The sequence below is a fragment of the Calonectris borealis genome, chromosome 2 (assembly GCF_964195595.1).
Source record: "Calonectris borealis chromosome 2, bCalBor7.hap1.2, whole genome shotgun sequence".
Taxonomy (NCBI): domain Eukaryota; kingdom Metazoa; phylum Chordata; class Aves; order Procellariiformes; family Procellariidae; genus Calonectris; species Calonectris borealis.
In genome coordinates, this window is record NC_134313.1 from 53,117,309 (window position 1) to 53,123,308 (window position 6,000).

General features: G+C 43.7%; 1 protein-coding gene across 1 annotated transcript in view; it reads right to left on the reverse strand.

Annotated features, from left to right (window-relative positions):
• RBBP8 (RB binding protein 8, endonuclease) overlaps positions 1-2,462 on the reverse strand; it is a 42,903-nt gene extending 40,441 nt beyond the window's left edge. Inside the window, exons 1-2 of the mRNA XM_075141990.1 lie at positions 2,364-2,462; positions 742-879 (exon numbers count right to left, since the gene is read on the reverse strand). The gene's annotated coding sequence lies outside the window, so the exon portion shown is untranslated. The remainder of the gene's footprint in view (positions 1-741; positions 880-2,363) is intronic.
• Between the last annotated feature and the right edge of the window lie 3,538 nt (positions 2,463-6,000).

A 6,000-nucleotide genomic window follows, 5' to 3' on the forward strand; every position in this document is an offset into this window, starting at 1 on the left:
TTATGTGGTCAATTTTAAACAAACACTTTTGAACTGGGACTGTGTCATTACCAGGTGGACATAACTATCTCTATTACTCCGTAATATAAACTACAATAAGAAAAAAAAATCTAAGGTATTTTGTACTATTCCTGAAGTAGCAGCCTAAGCAAGCAAACCACAATGTCTATATAGACAAATAAAAGGACCAATTGGCTCTCAAATTTTTGACGCACAAGTTATAGTTGTAGTTCAGTCAATCAAGGTCTACAATCAGTCAAGAAGCTGCATTTCCTACCTTGAGAACCTTCAGGCAACTTAGAATATCTGAATGCAGCTACTGGTTTAGCTGGTCCCCTAGATTCACCATGATAAAATGTTTAGTTCAGTGGTCAGTGACCTAGTGTAGGGCCTGGAAGCCTCAGTTCCAGTCTCCTTTCTCATATCTCTGTGCACAGCCTTAAGCAAGTCACTTTTCTTTCAGTCTGGCTGTCTTTAAAATGGAATAAAAATAATGGAATAAATGGACAAAGCGTTATTCTCAACAACACAGGAACACTTGAACTGTATGTTTTCTATACTATAAGGATACTTAAACGCTACAGTAATGGAGCTGACAGAACCCTCAGTAACCATTAGGTAACTCCACATTTGCTTTAACATGCTCTGTCTATAGAAAATTCAGTGTTCATTTCAGTATCTGGTTTCAAGTTAGCTAATGCTTTTATATTAAGAGAAGTCCTTAATAGAAAATAAAATTACCTTTTTAAATGAGCAATGCCTACAATTCTTCAGCGGAAGTTGAACAGTAATCTGCTCGCATCTTTGCAGCTGAAACGCTCCACTGTCTGTGCAGTCACATTAAGCCATCTTACAATGCTTCTTTGTGGAACCGATAGCCTAGTGACATTAGGAATGTCTTTTAAACTCTTACTTTTTCTACCTGCAAGCACAAATATCTCAGAAACCAACTTTTTCTCTGTCAAGCGCTAGGGCAGTGAAATCAACAAACTTGCTCTCACTTACTGTCTTAGATTTGAGTATGTCAGATGAATCATTTTCAAGAAAAGGGCATCTGACTCTAGAATTATTAAAGGCTCTCCCTAGTGTTTTTGGTTTCGTTCTTTTTTTTTTCCCCAAAGATGATTGTAAGAAAAAAACTTGCTCCAAGTTTTTGCAAATGATTAGTACATCAACTGAATACAAACAGGGAAAAAAGGAGCAAGGATTTTTCCCAAGCTTCACCTGCTTCAAGATCCCAAAATGATACCTTGCTTTCTACAGGTGTTCAACCTGTCTTCAAATAGAGGGCCCCCAACAAGCATTCAAGTAGAGCCTTTGACAGGTCTAGGCAGTTGCACAGGTGTAAAAGGCACTCAGTGATGTCAGCTTCTTAGCTTACTCGCTAGTCCCAAGAAAGAACGTCCTAATCCTTAGGAAAAAAAACGCCTGGATGTACAGACACTTGCAGGCAGGGAGAGAACTGGAAGCTGCCTGAAGGGGGAAGCCCCTCTCCCGAATGTCCTGCTGCTGTACGCTGGCAGGGAGCAGGGCCGCTCTCTCAGACGGGGCTTTTCTCCTATTCTCCCGACTAACCCTTTCACAGAACAATCTAAACATTTCTATTTCCCTCTTCTTCCAACCACCAACTCCCTCCGGCATCGTGAGACTTTGCGCAGCTTCATAAACGATTGGCCTTCCTACACACGCCTTCATCAGCACTGGCAATTAGCGCCGATAAGGCACTGAAGCTGCTTATCTGTATTTATACTTCGCTGACAGGAACACATTGCCTCTCTGCGATTCTGGGGAGCACAAAGCTTCCTGAACCCCTGACCCCCACGAAAAAGCCTCAGCACCAGCTGCTCCTGCGAACTCAGCTCTCCTGTACCTCCCAGCGGTAATTTTTTCTTTCCCTTTACACATACACAATACAGAAAACTCACTCGTAAGACACGCCGGGGTGCTCTGAGAAATCCTGCCATGACCAGCGCCTGGGAGTTTGCCAGGCGGGAGCAAGCACCCGCACCTGCCGCCCCAAGCTTCCCGCCAGGCTTGTGTCACGCCCAGGAGCCAGGACGGCAAAGGAGGGGTCGGGCATATCCCACTAGCCCCTTCTGCCGAGCGGCAGCAAGGTCGGCCGGAGTCTCCGTAACGGAGAGAACGGGCAAGCGCGGCCCGCTCCCCCCCGGGGGCTCCCGGCCGAAGGAAGGCCAGCGTTTGCAACGTGCCCCGGGGGAGCCCAACGGGACTCGGGACCGGGGGGGAGGCCCCACTCGCGGCGCAGAGCTGTGGCGGAGCCCGTCCCGCACTGGACCGGAGCGGGAGCGGCACGCTCGCGGCCGTTACCAGGCGGCGGCGGTGAGGAGGGCGCGCGCCGTTACCTAGTTGGCTCCCGAGGGCTCCGCGGGAAACGGCGGGAAAAGAGAAAGCCGGGGCGGGGCGCCTTTCCTGCAGAGGAAGGTGGGCCCCAAACAGTTCTCGCGAGGCTTCCGCATTGCTCTCGCGAGAGCAGCGCTGTGAGGGGCCACCGCCGCGGGGGCTGCCCTCCAGCCCGATCGTTGGGGCCGTCGCCCCGGGGCGGGAGGTACCGCCCCTGCCCGGCGTTCAGGTGCCACGGGCCCCGCCGTTTCGAACACCCATCGAGTCCAACAGCCGTTGTCCCAGCTCTCTCCTCCTCAGCCTGTGTCTGGCCTGGCGTTTGGGATTTCCAGAGAGCAGCCTAAGAAAAGCCAAGGGGACGAGCCAGGCTTTGGCAGGTGCCGCGGTTAAGCATGGTAGGCTTGTGGAAAAAGCATTATGGAAAAGAAGGGGGGTGTGAGAGCCTGCATTAAAGCAAGTGCTGCCCGTGCAGGCGGAGCCTACCTGAAATAAAGTCTTGCTGGTTTAGACGTAAAGAGGATCTTTGATACTCCTATGGCAGAAGTGGCCTTGCTAGTGTTCAGGCTATGCTGCCAAATCTACCTTTTCCACAGGATTTGTAGTCTGCTGGCTGCAGAGGTTTACACACGGAAGATGTATTTGCAATGCTTTCCCTGCCCTCCCCCCCTCCCCGATCTTAGCAGATTCTATGGGTTTGTCATTTTAGCATACGGCAGAACAGCCTAGAGCATATTTTAATGTTTTATGTGAGTATGAAAGCCTGTAGGCTCATAATTCATATGGCATAAGGCAGCTGAATTTTGTGTCACTTTTGAGATTTTTACCAACGTAGGTTTTTTGCCCAAATTGCAGATCAATGTTTTTTCCTTCATTGGGACCAACCCTGCTGTCTGCCATGAGATAAACACCTTGATTTTTAGTTTGTAGTTGTCCTTAGTAATGAAATAGAAACAAAACACAGCTTTTCACTATTTAGATTCTGCCTTCACATGATTCCACTGGACCATTTTGGTATGTATAGGAACACTTGCAGAGACAGCTTAGTGGCATGATTAGAGGACACAGTGGTGATCAGTTTGCAAGCACTGCAAACCACATACTTTCTAGATTATTAATAGTGGTATGAAAAATGTTAGGTGTTCAGTTATTTAATAATTGTTAGTAACTCTTCCATCTTCCTCTTGTTACATTACTCTCATCACTCAGATCTCCAGAAAGTACCATAAATACGGAGCTACAGCATAAATAAAACTGAACTTGAAATACTATTTCAACATTTCTGAAGTATTTTGAAATACTGTCGGACAGGAGTCCAAGACAAACTATGATTAAGCAGGCTTTAAATCTGTTGTTCACCTTCGTTGAAAATACTCTTGGTTTCCCATCAAATATGTAGCCTGAATTTTCAATTATTTTGAAAAATCTTGTGGTTAACTTTTCTGCTCATTCCTCACCATTGTTTAACCACTTATTTTTCAACTAAAATAAAATAAATCCAATGTTCAGCAGCTCAGCAGCAGATTACTTACATTGTAAGTTTGGTCCATTATTATATCAGTACACATATGGTAGAACTAAAATTATCTACATCTTATGGAAGAAACGGTCATATCTTCCATATCACGGTTGTGATAGACACTCCAGTCTTCTTAAATAATGCTTGCTGGCAGCTTTTTATTCTACTTTTGAAACTTCTAAAAGTTTGTGATGTAGGAAAGTAATCATTTCCTCAGAGGTAAGAGAAACAGATGTCTTAAATATATACACAGATCTGATAAGTAGCAATAAAATAGCCCTCTTGCCGATTGTTCAGGTATTTTACCGTAAACTGGACCTTTCTTTCTATTTATAGGAAGCACTCTGGAAAATAATTGTGTCGTCTATTTTATTTCCCAATAAACTGTGTGAGCAGTTTATTCTCATATTCTCTCATGTTGAACTTTACAGCAATATAAATCCATTGACTTCTTATCTACTCAACAGTAAGTGATAACGGATTAAGACCAGCAGTTGAACTTTACCTTTATCTCCCTTCCAGATTTATTTGATTTTATGTATTCCATAATCACATACTTGGCCACCAATTCCTGAATAGATCCCTGGCTCACTAAACAAACTAGAAGACTACTGAAGAGTCTGATATTCCACATTCACTTATATTGAATGTCTTAAGCTGACTAGTCTAACTGGAACTGCATCTCATTCATCTCATAAGAGTAAACACACACACCTAGACAATAAAACTGTGGGAAAAATACTTCACCATTGTTGCGCTTGAACAGATACGAAACTTTCTATGGTGTCATGGCTCATGTCCAGATTTCAAAATAACCCTTAATATGGCACATTAAACTAGGTGACAGAATACTTATCCATGAGCAATTCTGCAAAAAAGGAATCTTAATTTAGTCCTAGCCCATTTTAGACCTGGCTGGTCTGAAATGTTTAAACTTACTAATAGTATGTGAAGCTGTTGATTTTCAATTACGCTTTAGTGGTAATGCCTTCCTTCTTGATGACTGGAACTATTTACCAGCAAATCAACTAATGACTGAATTTCTCTTGTAAGAGTACCACAATGTTGCAGCACAGATAAAATAAAAAATAGCCTTTAATTCCCTTCCCCCCTTTTTGGGGGGGTAGTACAGAGGCTGCATCAGTGTTTCTAACCATTCAGGTAGCAGAAGGTGTCCTAGCTCACTGCGTATGCATACAGAATAGGGTTAAAAGAGATTAACAGAAAGCTTACATTTTTTGCTTCTATTACCTTAAATTTAGATGTAAAGATTAAAACCAGCTTTGAATTACACTGGGGATCTCCAATTTAAATATTTTAATTGCTTCAAACACAATGGTAAATATACCACTCTTTTCCAGTATATATAAATTTATATATATACGTATATATCTATACATAGAATAGTGAAGTCCTTATTTATTTGCATGAGATTTAGTAGATTGCACATATACATACATGGCCAATGTGCTCACAACCTCCTTGACTTGCAGATCTGCATTGAGGGATAAATACATTGCTTAACTCTCCGGTCATGTTCATTTAATGAACTTTTATGTTGCAGTTGCCAATAAGGACATAAAAGGAGCCCAACTTCAGATGCAGCAAATAAAAGCACGTGGCACAGTTCAGCTGCTACCTAAACGGGATTTGAACTGAGAGTGTAAGAACTGGCAGTCCTCTGAATGGTATGGTTTCTTACAGCTGGGAGGGCACACAGAGCACACCACTGCTGTCTGGCACAGGTAGTTGCTTTCTCTGGAAAAACAGGGAGGAGCCACTCCATCACCCCCACTAGTTGAATTTGATTCTTCTCAAGCTGCTTGCGTAGCCACTTCTGAAATCGAGCCAAGATCAAATTCCCTGATGCCAGTAACATTGTTCACTTTAGGAAACGCTCTTTGAAGTGCTTTCACTGCTCCTCATCTGTAGTCAGAAACAGCCAGGATTTATTCAACTGAAACTCTCAGGTCTTTCAGAGAGCCTTGATGGAGGGAAAAAAAGCAACCTAAGGGATGCTGTTGCAGGACCCCAGTGCAGTGTTCCTGGTCCTCAGACTCTAAGCAGCAGCAGCACCTATTTCTGTTAGCTGCATGCGGAAATGTTTTGTTCCTACTGATGTT